Genomic DNA, 14,030 nt, shown 5'->3' with positions numbered 1-14,030 from the left:
CAATAGAAGAAATGAATAACTGTTTCTCGGTCTACACAGTCTATCTATGTACATATAGTAACATATTTAATCGCGGGTGCATCTGGGGCGTGTCTGTCGAAGTAGCTACTGCTGTGATTAAGACGACGACAGAGTAGTAGTTGATTAATGAAGCCACACACACACACACACGGACACACAATTTGAATGTGCAACTTGAGCATCAGGCAGTGTGCCTGGCTATAATATTTGCATTATTTCCTTAATAGCAATTAATTATATTTTTGTTAATCAGTCGCCACTCGTCGTAAGTGTTTGGGCATTTAAAACACGTTTAATTGAAATTTATTAAACGAAGAAATTTCGAGCTGCCACATTTTTAAGCACTCTTTTGTTATTGCTTTAAACTGCTTTGATTTTGTTTCTGTTTTTTGTTGTTTTCTTCGAATTTTTCGCATTTTTCGCGTGCGTTGCACTCCACAAATCTCGCCACTGACACGGCCACAATGGAATATAGTATGTATGTGCATATATTCGTATGTATGTATGAGCTTGCATAGTCATGTTTACTTTTATGTTGAATTTGCCGAATTCGGCAATGGCACATGTTTTTACAAGCTGCTAAATGTTGATTGATGAGCGAGTCTAGCAAATTTAGATTATTGCGTTTTGTTAATATTTTTTTGGTGTTTTTGGTGTTTCTGTAACTTGTTTATAAGTAGAGCGTATACCCAGCAGTCTGCCGCTTATCACATATTTAAATCTATATGCGTGCATAAATTTTTATGTTATAATTAGCATAAGCAACTTAAATTTCCATACAGAAATAACAATGGCAACAACAATAACTTTACTTGATTTGCATTTATTTCGTGAAAACGCGTGCGCGCGCGCTTCGATTCGAGTTTTGGGTACTGTTCTCGTTTTTGGGGCTCTTTGGTTTTCGAAATGTTTGCGCTGAACTCGGAACGCGAACTGCGCGCGCCACAACAAATGCCCGTCGCAGCATCCAAATGACTGATTTTAGCCAAAAAAAAAAAAGCACAAACGTGCGAACAACAGAATTTCTGTGCTGGCCCAAAACACAATAACAGCACCAGCTGCGTAACAGCGACGCAACAGCGACACCAACAGCGACGACAACAGCGCAGCTGGCACTGTCAGGCAAACGAAGAACTACCGGTTGCTTGGATGCGGTGCGAAAACGGTTGCTGTTAACAGAATTCTCCCCTACCATGCCATAATGCCGTAATGCATTGAGATATGCAAACTGTACAATGCGCCATATCTCTATGAGAATTGGTCGGTGCAGTGCCGTCTCCAGGGGATGCCTAATAAATGCAGAATACGAGTGCTTTGCAAAGTAATACCAACACTTAAATTTGGCATTATGGCCGAAAATTTACATTCGAGCACAACATTCAAATGAAGATATTCTCTAGATGAATAAAATGTGCCACAGCCGTTCCAACTTGTTAGTACAAGTAGAAACTCCAAAAATAGGTAGAAAGCAAGTTTTGATTTTTGAAGCATTTTACAAAAATAAATATAAATAGTACATTGTGTGAGAACAAACGAGCCAATTAGCGAGTATCCTTCTGCCTTGTGCCACTCCATAGTTTACAATCTTATTATCTTCGCCAGCATCGCAAATCCGCTTATTCATATTCATACACATCCATGCCCACACGTTTACAAACCCAGACAGAGTACCACTTCTCTTCAGCTGTAATGCCCTTAATAAGAGATTAAAAATGTAACCATTCCCGTTTACGAACTCCATCAAATTGGTCAACATCGTTTTGTATTAAAGCTCATATTTTCACAATTTGAAAAATTCCTTAATACATATACATAAGTCTTCAAAACTTAACCTTAAAAATATGTTAGCTTAATGACATTTTGGATAATACCTTGTTTCTAGTGTACATAAGCATTTCTAGAACGCAAACTAAAGGGATGACAGGTTATCTACAGTTCTTTTTTTGCGGACACCAAGAAATTGTTTTGCATGGAAGATGATATAAACTTTAGATAATTAGACGCACTAGACTTTTCAGATGTGTATATTTTGATTACAAAGCAATGAATTAAGTGAACAAGTATTTTATCTTTCCCCCATAGATACATTTGTGCACACATATAGTACGAGTGCGCGCCTTTATTCGAACATAATATCATGTTTAATTAATTATCTTCATATGAAGGTTCGGCGCAAAATGAATCCACATTTGAAAACTTTTTTAATTATGGAGTGCCGCCATTAACTAAAAAGTCTAAACACGCCTTAGGGCCAATTATAACGTTCGTTTACTCTCGGCTAAAAATTAATTAGAATTAATTGAGCAGAAGGCGAGCGCTTAACGAAAGCAGCACCCTTTGTAGGCTACGACTCTGACTCAGCAAGAGTGCAAATTGTTTCACAAGGACAATGCAAATGTACAAAATGCTAGGTCGAAGGTGGAAGGTTCGCTCGTGAAAACCAATTGCATCACATTAAGATAGAAGCCAGTGGAGTTTGAAGAAAAGTCGGTCTCATTTAAGCAATGCATGTAGCAGAAATTCAATTATAAAGCGCATTTTACGACTGGCAATCAAAAGAGAGTGTAACTCAGGGTAAATAAAGTGAAACGGAAATGGCCGACATATAAGTATACGAGTATGTACATATCAGTAAGTGTGTAGGCTTCATTTATATCGGCCACTTTTTATAAGACCCGCGGGATAACTAGCGGTTAGTTTTATGACCATGCGCAAATAAATCTATCAGGGCTTGGTGGATTGTAAATGCCTCCACAGTGCTGTTGAGTAAAATGAAGAAAAAGTCGAACAAATAAATCAAATTTATTTGCGCACATTGAATTTCTAGGTTTTATGTAAATAATGTGAAACAATTTTGGCACTAAATCAAAACAAAGTCCTAAACAAACAACAGCAACAAGGATACATAAAGACTTGAACTTTAAACGAAGAGGGAAACCTAAAAGGCAAAATCATGCTCAACTTCTATATTTCAAGGGTCATATCTTTGGCATTGTATCCCTACTTCAAGTATTAAGCACGTGCCGCCTGTTGATAACTCACACGCTTTTGATTCTGCTCGCCCACATCACGATGCTTGAAAAGTTCCACAATTTTATTTTTTAAAAGTGAGACGGCAGCTAAACAGGCAAAAGCCCCCAACGATCTACGTACAAGGGCGGTAAACATCTATAGTCATTCGTTGTCCTTATTTATGAACATGCGGCATGACATCAGCACATGGGAATGGAGCATGGATAATGGTCTTGACTCATTTGTGCGCGCGACTGCTTGAAGTTTTTGGTCAATGCTGTCGCCAACGTCGTCAGCAGTTTACTTAAATTTTGTGCAAGTTTCCAATTCATTTAGTTTTATTGCAAGTGTAACGCAAGCCGGGCCAGTCCAGTCCCTTTTTATCAACCGGTGTCATTTGCAGTTCGACCAACTCGTTGACTCGCTGGTTTTTTCGATTTATTTTGCGCACACACGCGGCAACAAGTCCACCCGACCGGCCCCTACATTTTACACCCTTAATGCCTAATTGCAGCTTTCGATTTGTAGTTAAGCAAACTAAATGGTTACTTTGCCCTTTCCAAATAATTACATTCCAAGCCCTACGCGTCCGTTCATAGTTAGCGTGCGCCCGCAACTCATTTTGAGCTTCATTTGCCTAAAAGCTTCCCAAATGTCAAAACTCAAACATAAACCAAAATATTTTTTGTATGAGTAATGAAATTGAACTCAGCTGTGGGTAGGCTTCCGAAATTGCTATAAAATATTGAACATGTCATGCAGGGTTGCAAAAAGAGTCCATAAGCATATACTTGTACTGTTTGGATTATAAATGTTGTGTTTATGTGATTGATATGCACTCAACTAATGTTGATTCTAAATGAAAGAATTTGAGGATATACATTGAATATTATTGGATGAATACATGAATAAGCTGTCTAAGGATTACAAGCCAAACAAATAGTTATTACAAGAATCAATACTACAATTATTGATTTAAATTACTTAACCTACGAGATAAAGTATAAAAAAAATACTATAATTACACAAAAACAAACCGTCTTATGGTCTTCAACTAAGATTTTGGATCAAGAAGAGCCTTGATTAATGATCTACGTAACTCTTCTTGGAACGAATATTACGAAGGATAGGCATTACATACAATATCCAATAAAGTAGGATCATTCCAGACTATAAGCCCAGCCACCGTTCATTTTCCGTGTCATTTGCAGCCCTGACTATGTTAAGTGACTAAAAGGTCATTGTGCGTTGACTTAGAAACAAAGTTATTTATTTAATTTAATGCTATTGACAGACTTAACTTAAATAGCTTTGCAGTTTGACCGATCCTTACATCCTACAGTATTATTTGACTCTCTACACCCGTAAATAAAGCTAAGCACTGGCCCTTTCTTTGACCCTTTTTTCTCTGTGATGAACTTACGTTTTTATGGCTTAATGTGCGCCCAAGCCACACACACACAGTAGTACTCGTATGTGTGCGCTTATTGAAATGTATCTGTGTATCTGTCAGAGGGCATTATGCTAATCAGGCTGCCTTGTTTGGCCTGCCAACGTGCCTGCCTGCCTAACAAATGGTCGCAGCAGGTGCCGAATTGCCTGAAAATGCCCACAAATTGAATTATCGGAATGGCCAGCGCAACGCGGCGTATACGCAATATGCATTCGGCTCAACATTGAGGTCTGATACAAAGTAGTTAAGCTTTATCGAGCCACAAGTGCTCGTTCGACATGTACCCGCAACTTCATAAATACACCGCCGACAAAGCCAACAAAACGCATTATAAGCTTATTATTTGCGCCGCATTAAGTTGAATGGCCATTAAATTGTGTTTATGCCTCGGCAACTGGAGAGCGCACAATTTTCGAATGGGGAGGCAGCATATTGCGAGGCCGCAGACAAGCGTGCACAATTGAAATAGAGAAATTCTAGCGAAATGGCCCCGGGCTTAATGATGGCGATAGAAAAGCAGCAGCAATGACTGCACTTTAAAATTGAAAAGCCAGTGCGTGCCTCATAGAGAAGTCAACAATTGAAAATCAGAAATTAAGGCCGGCAAAGCAAATGCCACAAATATCCTGCAGCTTTTTCTGACATTAATATGCGGTTTGACCAAAGCCTTGCATTCACTCTTCCACTAGAAATACACAGACACACACATACACACACACACAAAAACACAAAAGCAAGCACACAACGAATCTGTGCGCGACCATGCGGGTCGTGGAGGCTAAGGAGGCCATGGTTCATGTCCTGCAAAACAAACACATTTGTTGTCGCATTTTATGAACTCTGATCCACCAACCCCAGCTGCAGCCCCAGCCCCAGCCCCAATAACAATTTCATTCCATTTCTGTATTGTGCGAGCTTTGATTTTTTGGCTTGTGATTGAAGTGTTCAACGGATTATCTGCGCTTGATGTGGCGCACAACTCAACTAAGCTGTGTAGAGGGAAAACAAGTTTCTCTTGCGCCTTACGGCCGCGTCAGTTTTATGACCGGGCGCCAAAAACTATGAATATTAAAAGTAAGTGGTTCGGGCCATTTCCATTTGGACGCATAACTCATCTTGATGCGCTTACGTAAATTTCAATTCAATTAGATTGACTGCCATTTATGGGCATTCAATATTCGCAGCCAGTCATCCATTTGCTCACGCAGGCAAAAAGGTAGGCAGAAGGCGGTCGTCAGTCAACCAGGCAGCAACATTACTCATACGACCTGAGCAACTACAATGCATTTCAGCACGTGTCGCCGTAAAGCAAAGCATTGTCTTGATGTCTCAATAAACAGTCGCTACAGCAACTGTGAATGTGAATGTGAGCTGCGAATGTAGCTGTGAGTGTGCATGTGTATGTGTGTATGAGTGCGAGTGCGAGAGAGGGTGTCAAAGTCAAGGTAAAATACATGAATTTATGAATGAAATTAAGACCAAATGGCTGTGTCGCACCATTGCAGAGAGCGAGCGAGCGAACGAACACACGAAGCGGGGAATGAACACGAAAGCCGAACGAACTGCAGGACAAAGCCGCTAACAGCGCGCTGTTCAGTTAACAGTGCCGCCACACAACTGTTGTTAGCAGTCGCTGCTAAACTCCGCCGAAACGCACAAATTGAAATTCAGTCTAACATTGGCTGCGCTGCCCAACGGACGTGCGCGAATATTAAAGACTCTTAATAATTGTATAGAAACTCAAGTTCAACAACGAATGTTTAATTTTAAAAAACAAAAAGTGCTAAAATTATTTAAAGTTGCAAACATGTGCTGCGAACTGTTGACACAATTAAAGTAATTCAAAAAAGGAACAATAATCGAACTGAAAAAATTGGTAAATAAATTTCCATAAATACACCGACAACAAAGGATTAATTTTCTTAATGGTAAATGTGGAAAATTGAAAATTTCATGAGCCACCCGCAATTCTGCCACACACAAAAAAGAAGCGGGAACACAAATGAAAAGAAAACTCTTGTAACAATGTAATGAACACTAAGCAAGCATGACATTAAAAAAGAAGTGCAAATTGAAATTCGCTAAACAAGGATTGGCCAACCGACAACAAAAAAGAACAGCCAACAAAGACTATCCCCGAGTTATGACCATTCAGAAAACATACTGCAATTGCTAGGAAAAAGTAATGGATTTTTTAATATAAAGTTTTCAAAGCACAGATGTGATGGCTCTATAATTCTATTTATTTAGCAAATTATCACGTTGTGTGCAACGCTTGCGCAAAAATTTCCGTAGCCACAGAATGTAATTAAAAATTTTGACAAAATTTTACAGAATTATCAAATGTTCAGCAGCCACTCATTTGCGGTTAGACAGGCAGCATGTGTGCATATATCCATTACTGAGTGCAGTTTGCAATTTACAATTTGATGCAGCAAATGAAAACAACTAAAATCTAGCCAATGGGGAGGAAAGCACACCACGAAGTGCAGTCAAAAAGTTCTAGGGCTCCTAATGCTGTGAGCATTTTAGAATAAATTCCAATTACCTCAATGTGCTCCTTTCCAAACGCGGTATCCACACATTGTGGATTGGTCACGTCTTCCAACAAGGAAACTCAATAAGGCTAAATATATTCAGAGTGTGATCAGGGATAACAGTATTTTCCGGTTTAGTTTATAATAACAAACATTCAGGAAGGGTGAAAATGTAAAATTGGAAGCGCGTTCATGATTTTATCATATTCCCATTATTATCCCTTTTGTGGAAAAGATAATTTTATTAAATCAGTGACTCCTAAATATGTACATAGATGGCATCTCTCTCAGAAAAAAAGGATTTCAAATCAACTAAACCGGGCGACTTTAACAGAAGAAGATATATGAACACTTAAGGGAAACACTGATGCCAGGATTTAAATTTAAATAACTATAAATATTATGAACATACTAAAAATAATTTAGCATAAAAATACTAGAGGTGCAACATATTTTATAAATACTTCTTCTGTCGACCCATTGCCCATACTTGAGAAACTATTCATATGAGTAAATTTTCAATTGGATTCGAAGCCCTTCATCACCAGTTTTCTACAATACTTTCTTTATCTTGTCAGGCGAGCTATAAAATGACGAGATGGAATAAATAAGTGGAATAGATAGATGGAATAGACAGATGGAACAGATAGATGTGCTTATTATTGATTTAAAATCCAATAGAATCATGCACTTAAAAAGAAAGGTATAATTGAATCAAAACCATTTGTAAATGTGAAAGAATTTCAAATATAAGACACATCAGTAAAAACTGCGACAGCAGCACCAGCCATGTACTGTGCGCTTAGGCCCAAAAAGCATTCTAGGATAGCACCATCTACTCGAAATATTTATGCTAAACATTCTGAGACAGAAAGCAAAGTACAAATTTTAATTAAGAAGCTTACAGCGACCAGAAACCATAAGCTGGTACTCTTTTAAGCTTGGCACAAGCTGCTGAACTAATTCGATGGTTCATATATAATCGAAGGGTATGCTGCCATTGGTTGCTTTAAAATGAAACATTCATATTGTTCATATTGAATAGATTATATATTCGCTGAAAAGGGAAGGGCTCAGTAGGAGTAAAGTAAAAGACAATAGTCGCGGACCGCCGTGCGTCTGTTCGCTTTAGAGTTTTATTGGAGACTGACACTTTTGCTATACATATTCTTTATGCTTACATTCGTATGCAACAGTGACAGATAACTTGTAGATAACATAAGATTATTATCTGCTTATATTAACATGCGTGCATTGGTACTTATGTTTGTATTGATTTTCAACACCCTTCCTCAATGCAAACATGTTTTACAAAAATTTTCAAATCAAATTTAACAGCTTTGTAAAATGAACATGCTTCGCTTTAGGGAGATTTTTCGTTAAAATATCAGCTATCATTTCATTGGTTGATGTATACTGTAAAACAATTTGTTCTTCGTTTACAACCTGTCTTGCAAAATGATATCTAATATCAATATGCTTTGTTCTTTCATGGTGTACAGGATTCTTAGCTAATTGTTGAGCACTTAAATTATCGCCATGAAGAATAGTTGGAGTACTCGAGTCACCGCAGCCAATCTCCACTATAAGACGCCGTAGGTATATGGCCTCCTTACACGCAGTTGAAAGAGCCATATACTCCGCCTCCGTGCTGCTAAGTGCCACGCTGCGTTGCTTTTCAGATCGCCAGGATATGGGTCCTCCAGCCAAGTAGTATACATAGCCAGTATACGACTTGCGATCGATGCGGTCGCCACCCCAGTCTGCATCCACATAGCCGGTAAGGGGTTGTCCACACTCTTTGTAGTGCAACTTCAGGTCCACAGTTGACGCCAGGTATCGAAGCACATGTTTTACACCCACTAGGTGCTCTGCATGCGGATCTTGATTCCGTTGAGCTAACTTGGCAACGGAATGCAATATGTCTGGCCTTGTTGTAAGCGCCAGCCACATTAACTCGCCAATTGAAGACTGGTAGGATGCAATGTCAACCTTTTGACAATGCTCGCTGGTACATATCACTTGGAAACCAGCATCCAGTGGGGTCGCTGTAGGTCTACAGGTCTCGCATCCATGTTCACGCAATATGTCTTTGATGTATTGCGAATTGCTTAGCGAAATTTCGCCAAGCTCACCGTCGCGCTGCACTTCCATGCCAAGGAACAAATGCAGCTCTCCCTTGTCAACACATTCAAACGATGTTGTAATGGCTGACTTGATGTTGGCCAAGTCCTCTTTTGATCGGCATGCTATAATTATATCATCAACATAAACAAGGATTAATGATAAGTCACCTCTTCCGTTCCTTTTGTAAAGACACGGTTCATTTTCACATGCTACAAAATCTATGCCTTGTAGTACACAATCGAGCTTGGAGTTCCACTCGCGCCCCGACTGCTTCAATCCATATATTGCCTTTTTAAGCAATAAAGCCTTACTTGGATTATTGGGATCTGTGTATCCCTGTGGCTGCTTCATATAAACAGTTTCATGCAGGTCGCTATTCAAATAGGCGGTACACACATCTATCTGGTGAAGGTACAGCTTCAATTCCGCTGCTAACGCCAAAATAAACCGCACGGTTTCCAATCTGCAAACGGGTGAGAACGTCTCTACATAGTTCACGCCATACTTCTGGGAGCACCCTTTAGCAACGAGTCGTGCCTTGAAACGTTCGACTTTTCCATCAGAGTCACGTTTCAGGCTGTATACCCACTTGCAACCAACTGCTCGCTGATCTTTTGGTAAATCAGCCATCTGCCAGGTTTCGTTTGATTGTAGTGCCTGATATTCCTTTTGCATCGCCTCTTGCCAGAATACTGCATGTGTGCTACCAACGGCCTGATCATAGGATGTCGGAACCATTACGTCACTAGCAACCAATGCTCCAAGCACATTGTATTGCTTTCTTGGACGACCAGGTTTACCATTTCGAACAATTTTAGGCCGGCCTGGCCCAATCTTCACAGTATCCTCGTCAGAGTCTTCTTTTTCGACTGCACTCTCATATGCGTTGGAGCTGCTGTCGTCAGAACTGTGCTCACTGTCATCGTCGTCGATGCTTCTGTCACCATCCGTGTGAGTGACATGCTCTTGAACCTCGCATGCAGGAAAATCTACCGTAACGGTATCTTCATTGGTATGACCACCACAACGCTCATCAAATAGAATGTCTCGTTTTTCGACAATCGTCCTCGTCTCTGGGTCGTATAACCGATAGCCTTTGGCTGCTACCGAATACCCAACCATACGGTACTCATGCCCTTTGGGTTTGAATTTGCCTTTACGGGGACCCTTTGCAAGTGCAACTGCAATGGAACCAAAAACTTTTAGATGGCTAACACAGGGTTTCTTACCTGTCCACGCTTCCATTGGAGTCAGGTTGTTCAGTGCACTGGTAGGTGATCTGTTTCTTATGTATACTGCTGTGTTGACTGCTTCGGCCCACAAAGACTCGCCTAGGCCCGACTGCACCAATAAGCATCTGGACATCTCCGTTAATGTCCGGTTTGCTCTTTCCGCCACGCCGTTCTGCTGCGGAGTATAAGCCACGGTCAATTGCCTTGCAATACCATGGTGTTTCAGGAAACCGTTGAATGTTGTGTTGACAAACTCGCCTCCATTGTCGGTTCGAATACATTTGAGCTTTTTATCTGTTTGCCGTTCAACCAAGTTTTTAAATTCGACGAACTTACTGAACACTTCATCTTTCTTCCGCAAAAAATAAACAAATATACGCCTGGACTTGTCATCGATGAAGGTCAGAAAGTATTTGGATCCAGCAAGTGACTTCGTGTCGAATGGGCCGCATACATCAGCATGAACCAGTTCCAACAGCTCTTCGGCACGGTTAGTGCTTACCTTTGGGAATGGCTGTACATGTATTTTGCTTAGCATACACGTTTTGCAATTCAAGTTGTCTGGGAAAAAAACCTTTCCAATACCACGCACTAGCTCTTTGCTGATCACTTCCTTCAGACTGGTAAAATTTAAATGGCCATAACGCTTATGCCACAATGTACCATCTGATTCAGTTGCGGAATAACACCTATTTTGTTTGCCTTGAAACATATAAAGGTTCCCAACTTTATTCGCTTTCAGTATACACTCGCCGTTTTGTATAACTTTAGCAAAATGTGGCCCAAAATGTATAACATTGTTCTTTTGCACTGACCGGCTGACGGACATAAAGTTGCCATTCATTTTCGGTACATACAGTACATCTGACAACACCAAGGTACAAAGTTCTGTCTGTAACTTCACCTCTCCTCTGCCTTCGGCCTTCAGGAAACCAGCGTCAGCTAAACCGATCATTTCAGTGTGCGCAATAAATTTTGAAAATAACGTCTTATCGCAACACATATGGCTTGTTGCTCCGCTGTCCAGACACCACATGTTGTTCTCTATCTTTCCAACGTCCAACGCATTTAACAAGCTGCTCTGCTTTTCCATCTCTTTCTTTGTCGATTGCTTTTTCCCTTCACCGCGAATTTTCTCACGCTTGCACTGTGCCTTGTAGTGCCCTTTTTCGCCGCAGTTGTAGCAAACGACGATTTTTGAATTCCTTTTTGAATTCGCTTTGGAATGCGCGACGATCTGCTGCGTAGCTATAAATGCTCTTGCATTCTCGCTCTCTCCATCTGCATTGCCTCTGCGCTCTCCCTCTTCCATCAGCTTGATACATAACACATCAAATGACGGTAAATTGTCACGCGTCTCAATGGCGACGACAAAATTTTCGTATGGTTCGGGCAAGCTTGACAACAACACGATTGTTTTTAACTCATCATTTAATTCGATGCCAACTGTACACAAACCATCCAGAATTTCGTTAAATTCGTGTATGTAACTTGAAATGCTTTGGCCTTGAAACATGCGTTTGCCTAGCAATTTCTTGTACAGCGACACTTTCCGTACAGGTCCACTCGGCTGATGAACGTCCTTTAACTTTTTCCATGCCTCGTACGAAGTGTTGCAATTTTTAATGAAGCCCAATTGTGAAGCTTTTACACTTAGCGTTATAATTGCTAATGCCTTTTCATCTTTTGGCCTTGAACTCTCAGTATTACTAGGTTCAGCACCTGATGCCACACTCCACAATTCCGCGTGCACTAAGACAGATCGCATCTGTATGCTCCATGAGTCATAGTTATGCTCTTCCAATTTGTCTATTTGATATAGCGCACTCATTTTTTAAATGTTATATTTCTTGAGTCACCAAACGATTACTATTTCACAATACTTTGAACTTCTCCTATGAGCCTATATGCCCTGGGCCCATAACCTATTGAATAGATTATATATTCGCTGAAAAGGGAAGGGCTCAGTAGGAGTAAAGTAAAAGACAATAGTCGCGGACCGCCGTGCGTCTGTTCGCTTTAGAGTTTTATTGGAGACTGACACTTTTGCTATACATATTCTTTATGCTTACATTCGTATGCAACAGTGACAGATAACTTGTAGATAACATAAGATTATTATCTGCTTATATTAACATGCGTGCATTGGTACTTATGTTTGTATTGATTTTCAACAGTTCATTCCCAAACGAGCTTGTGCGCCTATTAGCTGTGGCTTTAAAAAGAAACGAGATAGGACATCTTCGCCATCTGCAACCCATGCCCTCATAAATCATGGTAGCTCGCCCATGACTAAATTGACTTTCACACCTGAATTGGCAACTCAATTATTTTTCCAATTAGCTGCAACCCGAGGAGCCCATATACACTGGCAAGTACGCGCATTGGACCTCCGTCTACACATATGTACAAATAGTATGTATTCGATTTCATCAGCTGAGAAGGACAACTTTCGTCGCAGTCAGTCGCAGGAAATATGATTAATACGCGGGGGCTGCGAGTATTTGAGAATAATGTCTGCCAAGTTCGAGATACTGCCAAATGTCTTGTCTAAATTGGCACGTGCCCAGTAATTCTCTTAAACCTACTCGCACATATATAGTATGGAATGTGTATGCGAGCTTCGGCTGTTAACCTTCGTGGGCCAAGCTGCACAGACATATCTAAGGACTGGGACTAAGGACTGTATAAAATTGATGCATATTGAAATCGTGCCATTGACATAATGAATGAAATATGTACTGATGAGGTCTAAAGTCACTTTAAGCCACATTTAAAATTCCATACATGTTGCTGCTTATCGGCCTAAGCTGTCATAACACGTCTCTTTGAATGCCTCAATTACTTGTAGGCTCGTGTGTGTGTGTGTGTGTTTGGAAAAGTTGCGCCCCTGCACTCATTTTTATCAAGAGTAATAGAAAAAGTTTGTTGCCAGCAATCAAAGCATAATAAAAATGCTCCTGAACTGGTCTATTAATAACGCTGGGGAACAAATTGAAGTAGCCCCCAATCATCCAACATTTTGCCACTCGAACCAAGTTCGCAGTCGCAGTAACAAGCAAGTCCATGTCCTCGTCCAAGTTATTTGTCTTACATACCGCCCATGTATCAATTTTGCTACTTTATGCTCAATGAATTGCTGGATTATGGCACAGCAGCTGCTCCCATTTAAGGTTATAGTAAAATACAGGCACCCACACGTGCTGCTCACATGGGCGCCGACACAAAATTATGGCAACAGACACATGTCGCCCCAGTCGGCAAGCTGTTGCCCCTTCCCTTACATTTGTTGATGTTGTTCACATTTAAATTCAGTTTTTAGTCTAATGACTTCTCATGTTATTTGCTTTACAGACGAGTGCACAATTTTAGGCGCAAGACGACAAATACATACCAAGTATATAAAGATATACAAGTACGTGCGTGTATATACTTGTATATATGCACATTTTTGGAACGGCTACGTCGCTTATCTAGAAATGTGCACAGACCGCAACCAGGCATATAAAACCAACAATAACAACAGCAAGGACTACAACAACAGACCAACGGTGGCGGCCGCAGCGACAGCTGAATATATTAATAACACTGATAACGTGCCGCAAGTGGAGTAGAAGACACGCCCACGATTAATCGACAATTGCTAGC

This window comes from Scaptodrosophila lebanonensis, unplaced genomic scaffold, assembly GCF_003285725.1.
Source record: "Scaptodrosophila lebanonensis strain 11010-0011.00,11010-0021.00 unplaced genomic scaffold, SlebRS2 tig00000024-arrow-pilon, whole genome shotgun sequence".
Taxonomy (NCBI): Eukaryota; Metazoa; Arthropoda; class Insecta; order Diptera; family Drosophilidae; genus Scaptodrosophila; species Scaptodrosophila lebanonensis.
This window is presented reverse-complemented; position numbering follows the sequence as displayed.